Source organism: Bos indicus, chromosome 8 (genome assembly GCF_029378745.1).
Source record: "Bos indicus isolate NIAB-ARS_2022 breed Sahiwal x Tharparkar chromosome 8, NIAB-ARS_B.indTharparkar_mat_pri_1.0, whole genome shotgun sequence".
NCBI classification, from domain to species: domain Eukaryota; kingdom Metazoa; phylum Chordata; class Mammalia; order Artiodactyla; family Bovidae; genus Bos; species Bos indicus.
The window spans coordinates 103268029-103278253 of NC_091767.1; positions in this window are offsets into that span (position 1 = coordinate 103268029).

Below are 10225 nucleotides of genomic sequence, written 5' to 3' on the forward strand. Positions count from 1 at the left end.
GTGTATGACTGTGTACGTGTGTGTGTGACTGTGTGTGTGACTGTGTGTATGATTCTGGGTGTGTGACTGTGTTTGTGTAACTGTGTGTGTGCCTGTGTGTGTCCTCCTTTCTCTCCTTGGCCCACGACCCTCTGTATTTCTCCTTCATCCTCTTGGCCTGTAACTCAGAGTCTCTGACCCTTCTCTTGCTCTCCTCCTGTGACGTTTCTCTTCTCTCTTGAAGGCCTATCTTTCTCCCCACGCCATCTGTCTTGCTCTTTGCTACCTTATCCCACCATCCTCTCTCTTCTTGCAGATGACCGTCTTCTCTCTCTCCATTTCTCTTTCTGTTTTGCTTTCCTATCTGTCCGTCTCTGAATCCTCTCTCTCTGTCTTCTCCTGCTTCTGTGTCTCGGTGCCTCTGCCCCTTTCTTGTTTCTCTCCCGTTTCTGTCCACAGCTGGGGCTGATCCTGGGGACCGGGGACCAGGATAACTGGCAGGGTATTGCAATAAGGCCAGAAGGATGACAGGCAGGACCACAGGGGTCTTGCTGCCTGGGGGAGACAAGATGCCTTGAGGTCTCCTTGCCAGGCAGCCCTCAGTCTCCTTCTGAAGGCCAGAGTGTGTGTGCATGTGTGTGAGGGGAAGGAAAGAGACAAGGAGAAGGAGAAAGTGGGCCTTGGTGGGACCTCGGGTTGGTGGGAAACAGATAAAGCCTTAAAGCGTATGTTCCCTGGAGTACTTGGGAAGGCTGGACACGACACATTGGAATCCTATCTTCGTGTGTTCAGAGTGTGCTGCGTGCACACACACACACACACACACACACTGTGTGTCAGGTGTGGTGGGAGAGTGCCAGACTGGCCTCTGCAGCTGGGAAGAAAGGAGCCAGGAGGTGTAGCCACTTCTTTTTTCACCTTTATTGAGATATAATTGACATGTGACATTGAATAGTTTAGGTCATAGAATGTAATGATTTAATATATGTATATCTTGCGAACTGATTACCATGGTAAATTTAGTTAATGGATCCATCACTTCACATAGTTACAATTGTTTTGTGTGTGTAAGGTGGGAACTTTGAAGATTTACTCTCATTGCAACTTTCAAATAACTCAGTATAGGTCTGACTAGAGTCTCTCTACTGTCCATCACATCTCCAAGTATTCATCTGATGACCAGAAGTCTGGGCTTTCTGACCACTTTCATCCATTTCCCCTCTCCCCATCCCCTGCCTCTGGCAACCACCAATCTGTTCTTTATTTCTGTGAGTTGGGCTTTTAAGATTCCACATAAAAGTGAGATCATACAGTATTTATCTTTCTCTGTCTAACATATTTCACTTACCAGAATGCCTTTGAGGTTCACCCATGTTGCTGCAAATGAATTTCCTTCTTTTTTAACTGTTGAATAATATTCCATGGTACAAGTAGAGATGTCACCACTTCTGATTGGCTTGTGTCTGACCCCACCCCTCAGCCATCCTTCAGCTGCGATTCCAGACCAGAGTCCACTTCAACAGCAGCCTTTGGCCACCTCTGTTCAAGATGGTGGGGAGTGGGGGGTTCAATGGAGGCCAAAGACAAGGATGATGCTAGACCCCCCAGTTGGAGATTGTGATCGTCATCACCAGGGAATCAGGACCCGGCCCGATGCTTGTATTTTCAGCTGGAGAATCAGGGCCTGGAGGAGGCAGATGGCTGGCTTTGCGGGTTTGGTGAACAGACTTAATCGAGGTCTCACAGTGAGTTTTGGTCATCCAGAGCCAGAAGTCAGGGCTCCAGGACTCTAAGCCTGGTGCTTTTTGCACGCCTGCCAGATGCCTCCTCATGAGGTGTGGCTATTCTCTTTCCCTAGCAGCTCCCAAGACCCTTCCTAGGGTTACAGGCTGGGCCAGGGGAACACGAGCCAATCAGGCCTCCCCCAAATATCCCACTCCCTTCAAAGCCCCTTCCTAGGGTTACAGGCTGGGCCAGGGGAACACGAGCCAATCAGGCCTCCCCCAAATATCCCACTCCCTTCAAAGCCCCTCCCTATCAACATTGCCACGCCCGGCTTTAATTTCCCAGAACTTACCTCCTTGCTGACCCCACAATCTGTACCCAAGCTGTGCCCAATTCCTCCGGTGTTCTGCTTTTGTCTTTGTTAGCAAAGAACCAGCCATCTGTTCTAGTGAATCTCCAAGGTCATGTGCATATAAATGTGTGTGGGACCATGAGCTTGTGAGGTGCTACTTGGTGCTACCATCTGTGTATTTCTTCCTTCATCCCCAGTTCAGGCAGCTGGTCAGCCCTTGAGATGTTCTGGGGGCTGGAGTTTTGGAAGAGCTGAGAGCTGGGGTTGCTTGATGTTAAGTCTCGTATGAGTTCAGAGAGGACATGAGGGTCCCAGAGGGGAAGGAGGAGGGGAAAGTTCACGTTGGTGGGACCTTGGGTTTGGGAAACAGATAAAGCCTCAGAGCGGATGCTCCATGAGGTCCTTGGGAAGGCTGGACATGACACATTGGAATACTACCTTCCTGTGACCAGAGCATGCCAGCAGGTCACTCGATGTAAATGGACCTCTGACACAGACAGTGAGAACCTCAGTGACCACAGATGGAAGCAGCAGACAAAGAAATCTCCCCAAATTATTCTGCCTAGGACCCCAGGACCTTTGCACAACCAGAACCAGGATGGGGGATGTAAAGGAGCCTGTGCATACATGCGTGCCAAGTTGTTTCAGTCGTGTCTGACTCTATTCAGCAGCCTGTAGCCTTCCAGCCTCCTCTGTCCATGGGACTCTCCAGGCAGGAGTATTGGATTGGGTTGCCATGCCCTCCTCCTGGGGATATTCCCAACCTAGGGATCGAACCCACGTCTCTATGTCTCCTACATGGGCAGGTGGGTTCTTTACCACTAGCGCCACCTAGGGAGCCCATAAAGGAGCCTCAGTAATGACCCACACTGAACTTCCTGCCAGCATGGTGATACACAGACTCAACGCTGGAATTTACTTTATCCAGAGAAAATTTTAAAAAGCCATATTTCTTGTGCCCTGTGGTGTGGACTGAGATTTAGCCTTCGTGCATGTTGAATAAATGAGTAAGACAATGAAAGCAGAATGAAGGACCCCTCTCTCCCGTCCAGCTAACACAGTCAGTCTATCCAGAGACCTTCATCTAAAGGACATCTCTTACAGATGGGGTTTCCAATGAGGGTAGGCCATGGAAGGACATAATTTGAGGCTGAAGGAATCTCTGGACCACCCAGATATGGATGAAACGAGCTACAACTGGGTCCAGGGACTAACCCACCTTCTCTGTTTTTTCCAGTTGTGAGTCCCTGGGGAAACACACTGCCTGAGGAAACCTAGTTACTGCCTCTCTTCTCTCTGTCCTATAGGAATAGATGTTGATAGGGGAGACCAGGGCATTGGCTACCTCAGCAGCAGCCTTGCCCACACCTGCTGACATGGGCTGGGTGGGGCTGAGTGGGATTAAGTAGGGATCAAGTGAGGAGATGGCTAGGAAAAGGTCAGAAGGCAAGTAAGCTCTGGGAGCCTCCAGGCCAGGAATGTTGCCCATCATAGTGGTCAGGCAGCCACACGGGGCGTCTCTGAGCATAGTCCCTGCCGGGAATGAATGCTCCCTTGTGTGAGGTCCTTGTCTACCCTGAAGTAGGTCACAGGGTTGAAGGATCACAGAACTCTTAGCCTTAGAAGCATGGAATCATAGAAGCCGAAAGGCAGCGCCAGGTAGGATTCCAGGATTTTAGAGCCTCAGAGCTCCGGCACCAAAAGGCATGAGAAGTTGAACACTTTGGGCATGAAATTTTATGGCTCAAGTGATCTAGGAACCGCAGAACCTTCCACTTGGATGACCCTTGGAGATGCTCATGTCTAATACACTCTCCAGTGCAGTGTTCCCTTCTAGAAAGTTCCAGAAGGTAGCTGTCTTCTTCAGATAGGCAAGGAGGTGACAGCAAGGCAGGACAGGACATAGGAGGTTTCCCTGTGGGGTTGTTTTAGGTGTTCTGGGTTGGAATTCCTCACCTAGAATACCTCATTAGTGACTGTCATAGAGTCTGAAATTGCATCATTAGCCGTTCTGTCTCTGGATCTGAGAGGTCCGTTGACTTCCAAAGGTCTGTTCTACAGTAAATCATGTCTCGGGTCAGAACCATGTCTCACGACCTCCTCTACACAGGTTCTGATGAGCAAGGCAACTCAAGACCCAGATGAGTCTCTCTCTCTGCTCCTGCCCTGGGACCCTCCCTCCGACCCAGCACCATCTCTGGGTCCTCCTTTCCTTTGCATTGACCACCCAGCTCCCGGCAGGAAACGAGCTGGCTGGGAGAGGCGATTCCAGCAGCCCTGAGGCTGGCCACGGTGTACAGTGTGGTCCCGCCTCTAATCCCACCACCTCCTGGGGGCAGGCGACAGGGGCAGCAGCCTGTAATTTGGGGGTGGGAGATGGGACGCCCAGGTCAGCTTCGACCACGGGGTCCCCAGAGGAAGGGAGTGGTCCAGGGCTTTGGAGAATCAAAGCCTTCCTCACAACTCCCTTGGTGACGGTGAAGATAAAAATATTTATGGACAATTTTCCTCTCTCTGGGGACGGCCAGGCACAGAACAGGGCTGTTTTTCTCCTTGGTTGTGGCTGACCTCTCAGGATGGAGGGAGCTGAGACAAACACAGGTTGTTTACGGGGTCTGCAGCAGCCCCCAAGACACACGCCGCACAGTTTCCCCTTTTCAAGGGGGATGTGAGTGTCTGGAAAGCTGCCCAGAGGAACAAGGGTGGGTTTCTGTCTTCTATTAGCTTAGTTCTTGGTGGGGCTGAAGGGATTTTTTTTTTCCCTGAGAGATGGGGCGAGTGTGTTATGGTGAATAACATGTTTCCTATAATTTGCCTTTTGAAAACACAAGGAAATTTGCGTATGTGGCTGAAACAGCCTGGGCAGAGAGCCTCTGGTCCTTCATTTCCCCACTGTGTCAGGCTGCTCGAACTCAATAAACACTTGTTGACTGAATGAATGGGTCATAGAAATGGCAAGCCAAGGCTGGAAGGAAGGCCCCTTGGAGATCCTCTGGGCCAAACTGCTCAGGTTTCAGGCAGGGAAACTGAGGCCCCAAGAGGGGGAAGGGATGGGGCTGTATACAATTGTAGATTTCACAGGTTATGATGACGATGATAACAATGATAATGATAACAATAAACTGTTTCTGAGTATTGGGTATTTTACAATTTAGCAATGCTTTCCCATTGGCCAGATTCCCAGCAAAATTGTGGCAGAGGAAAGAAAAAGATTAGAATTCCCTTTATCATGGACCAGAGAAAAGAAGCTTGAAGATATCGAGCAATCTGCCCACTCAACCAGAAAGGGGTGAGGTAGGGTGTGGCAAAAATTGGGGGCTGTTTTTCCATTCAGGTGTGAAATCCATCCTCGACTCAGCCTGACGTTAAACCCCAACTCCACCATATACAAGCTGTTGAAACGGTTCCCTGCACCCATCCAAGGCTCAGTTTCCACATCTGTAAGTTGGGGCTTGCACTCTCCACATTTACTGTACTGACTTCCCGGATTAGTGCGAGAATGGCACCAGAGAAGGGATACAAACCCGCCTTGGAAACTGTCAAGCGAACAGGAGGTCCCACTGCTAGAATTGTGGTGTATCAGTGGATCCTTCCATCCATCCAAGGGAGACAGCATTCTGATTCCAGCTCTTGAGATAAAAATAGCTTTAAAGGGAGGGGGGAAGTTCCCCAGGATATCTGGGCAGGATAAAAATAACCCTTAAGAACAGCTGGCTCCTTTTCTTCACTTTGGTATTTGCCCGCAGTCTTCTGATCTCTTATTTGGTTTCCCAAGTCGACCTACCATCCCAGGCAAACAATCGTCCTTGTTCTGGGGCCAGGCAGTGGCAAATATATTCCAGGCTCTGGGAGTAGAGGCTTTGGAAGCGAGAAATATGGGTCCCATCCCAGTTCTGTTTGCAACTCTCTGTGTGGTTCCAAGCAAGTCGTTCTCAGAGTCCCCATTCTTTCGCCATACAGTGCTGTCCAATAGAGTTTGTTCTGAGAGTGGAAATATTCTATGCCTGCACTGTCCAGTACAGTAGCCGCCAGCTGCATATGGCTTTTGAACACTTGTATTCCTTCCTTCAGGTCTATTAGTATTTGTTATATTTTGTTGTTGCTGTTTCGTTGCTAAGTCATGTCTGATTCTTTTTGCAACCCTATGGACTGTAGCGCCTCTGTTCATGGGATTTCCCAGGCAAGAATAATGGAGTAGATTGCTAATGCCTTCTCCAGGGAATCTTCCTGACCCAGGAATCAAAACTGCATCTCCTGCATTGGCAGGAGGATTCTTTACCCCTGAGGCACCTGGGAAGCCCCTTTATGCATTTAGGTGAGCGTACGTGTATAACGAGCATAGTATTCTCCTCTTGTGTTGATCCCTTTATCATTAAATAGTGTCCTTCTCTGTTGCTCAGTCTCTAAGTTGTGTTCGACTTTGTTTAAAGTCCATTTTGTCTGCTATGAGTATTGCGACCCCCACTTTCTTGTCGTTTCCAGTTGCACCACGTATCTTTTCCCATCCCCTCACTTTCAATCTATGTGTGTCTTTTGCCCTAAAGTGAATCTCTTGTAGGCAGCATATTGTAGATTCTTTTTTTTTTTTAATTTAATCTGCTACTTTGTTTTTTTAATTGGAGCATTTGGCTGTTGAGCCCTTGAACTGTGGCTAGCGTGATGAAGAAACTTTACTTTTTTTTTTAATTTTAAGGAACTTTCACTTAAATAGCCACATGTGGCTAGCCCTTTAAATGGAGATGGGAAGAGCACCTGCCCCCTAGTCCTGAGGTGAGAAGGGCTGAATGCATGTACGAGGCGCCTGGCATGTGGGGGGGCTCACTGCTTGTTCACTGCCTCCTTCTCCCCTGCTCTCTTTAAATATGGATTTACAAGTGTCTTTGAGCTGAGGAATCTTGCTTTGGGGACATACAACTCCCCTTTGCAGACTGATGGAGAGGTGAATGGAATGGTGGGAGGAAAGGGGCTTCTGTGACGGGTGGGCTGCGAGAGCAGGAAGCATGTCCAAAGCACAGGCCAAGGCCAGGACAGAAGACAAAAATGGCTGCATCTGCCCATGTCTACCTCCATTTTTGACTTTCATGGGCAAAGTACTTAAAAGGAGTCTATCTTAGAAATTCCTTTTCTTGCTTAAATGTGGTTCCCACCATGGTTCCTAGGTTTGAATTTCAGTTCAATTGGTTATCAGCTTTGTGACCTTGGGCAAGTTATCAACCTCTCTGTTTCCCAGCTTTAAAATGGGTAGAATAATTCCTACCTCAGAAACTTTTGTGAGCAATCAATGAGCTAATGTATGCCAAGCTCTTTGCATTGGGCCCAGCACATAACAAGTGCTTAAGAAACAGAAGCCATGGCCAATCTTATAGAAAGAAAACCCTTTAACTCCCACCCCAACTGGAGTCCAGTGAGATGCCTGAGAAGCCAATGATGGGGCACTTCCAGAAGACCTCTTTTTGGGTGGTCCTCAAGGTGAGGAAGGGACCAAGGCGTAAGAACAAGTCCTGGTACCCTCAGACGGCAGATCATCCATCAAACTGAGCTGGAAGCCATCCTGAAGCATCTAGCATTTCTGTTGACCCTGCCAAATGGCAGTTTTGGGGACCCATCCAGAGGCAAGAACTTGGCTTCTCCTTGAGGTAGGTGATACAAATGGATAGAAAGTCTTTCCTGGGATCCAAGGGACACCTGTCTGTGATTTCCTGCCCTTGGTTTTAGGACAGTCTCCACTTTCCAAATCCAACTTCCTTCTGTCGCTGCCCCAGGCAGGAGGCATCTGCTGATGGGTCCTGGTGAAAAAACCCAGTTCACAGGCTGGCTTACTCAGGTCAAGGACAGGGTTAATCTTTGTTGAGTTGGAGGAGCTGAAACTCCAAAGCTCCAAACCTGCTCCCAGTTAAGAAGAGAGGATGTTTTTCATCAGCACGTCTTATATTGTGGGCAAAGGAACTGAGGGGTTGTTTCATCCATCTGTTCATCTACTCCCTTGCTGGAAAACAGTTATTGAGCTCCTACTGTGTGCAAAGGAACACAGAAATAAATTCTTGTCCCCTGGTTTATAACCTGGTAGGGAGGCAATGATAACCTACTCCAGTACTCTTGCCTGGAAAATCCCATGGACAGAGGAGCCTGGTAGGCTGCAGTCCATGGGATTGCAAAGAGTCGGACACGACTGAGCGACTTCACTTTCACTTTTCACTTTCAGACATTGGAGAAGGAAATGGCAACCCACTCCAGTGTTCTTGCCTGGAGAATCCCAGGGATGGGGGAGCCTGGTGGGCTGCCGTCTATGGTTTTGCACAGAGTTGGACACAACTGAAGCGACTTAGCAGCAGCAGCAGCAGCACTGTATTATGGGAGATATAGGGGGACAGAAAAAAGCAGGGGACAGAATCCAGCTGGTGATGTGCTGGGGTGAATTCATATTGCTCTGCACATATCTTCCCAACTTTGCACCCAGAAACTGGCAGATGCTAAAATTCAGGACTTTCCCCTCCCTTTCTAGAGAGCAGGTTGTTAAGCCTTTGCCAGGACACCGCTATATTCAGCCTGCACTGGGATGGGGGAGGGGCTTTAAGAAAATTTTCCTGGAAAAGGAGACACCTTCCAAATTTCACATGATAAGAATCTAGAAAGGGAAAGAAAGAACAGCTCTCTAAAGAAGAAAGTTCAAGTGCAAAGCACCAGAGAACCGGGGTGGGTGGTGGTGGGGAGAGTATATTTTCTGGTAGGTGTCAATTTTATTTTTATTCATTTATTTTTTTGGCGGCACTGTGCAGCATGTAGGATCCTAGTTCCCAGAGCAGGATCAAACCTGCATCCCTGCAGTGGAAGCACAGAGCCTCAACCACAGAATGCCCAGGGCACTCTCAAAAGGGTATTGTTTCTAGAAAACTGCAAGTAGTCGAGTGTAGTTGGCATGGGTGATGCTACAGAAGAAGGAAGTTTCAAGGAGGCAGAGAGAGTTATAGCACCAAGTGATGCCCCAAGACTGAGCAAGATCCAGGACTGTGCTGGAGGAGAAGACAGAAGATATAGGGAAAGAGGAGGATGTTCTCTGCTTCTGCAGCGTCCAGATTACCAGCCCAAGCAGGAGACCTCAGTTCAATTCAGTTCAGTTGCTCAGTCGTGTCCGACTCTTTGCGACCCCATGAATCACAGCACACCAGGCCTCCCTGTCCATCACCAACTCCCGGAGTTCACTCAGACTCACGTCCATCGAGTTGGTGATGCCATCCAGCCATCTCATCCTCTGTCGTCCCCTTCTCCTCCTGCCCCGAATCCCTCCCAGCATCAGAGTCTTTTCCAATGAGTCAACTCTTCGCATGAGGTGGCCAAAGTACCGGAGTTTCAGCTTCAGCATCATTCCTTCCAAAGAAATCCCAGGGCTGATCTCCTTCAGAATGGACTGGTTGGATCTCCTTGCAGTCCAAGGGACTCTCAAGAGTCTTCTCCAACACCACAGTTCAAAAGCATCAATTCTTCGGTGCTCAGCCTTCTTCACAGTCCAACTCTCACATCCATACATGACCACAGGGAAAACCATAGCCTTGACTAGACGGACCTTTGTTGGCAAACGAATGTCTCTGCTTTTGAATATGCTATCTAGGTTGGACATAACTTTCCTTCCAAGGAGTAAGCGTCTTTTAATTTCATGGCTGCAATCACCATCTGCAGTGATTTTGGAGCCCCAAAAAATAGAGTCTGACACTGTTTCCACTGTTTCCCCATCTATTTCCCATGAAGTGATGGGACCGGATGCCATGATCTTTGTTTTCTGAATGTTGAGCTTTAAGCCAACTTTTTCACTCTCCTCTTGCACTTTCATCAAGAGGCTTTTTAGTCCCTCTTCGCTTTCTGCCATAAGTGTAGTGTCATCTGCATATCTGAGGTTATTGATATTTCTCCCAGCAATCTTGATTCCAGCTTGTGCTTCTTCCAGTCCAGCGTTTCTCATGATGTACTCTGCATAGAAGTTAAATAAGCAGGGTGACAATATACAGCCTTGACGTACTCCTTTTCCTATTTGGAAACAGTCTGTTGTTCCATGTCCAAATCTAACTGTTGCTTCCTGACCTGCATACAGATTTCTCATGAGGCAGGTCAGGTGGTCTGGTATTCCCATCTCTTGAAGAATTTTCCAGTTTCTTGTGATCCACACAGTCAAAGGCT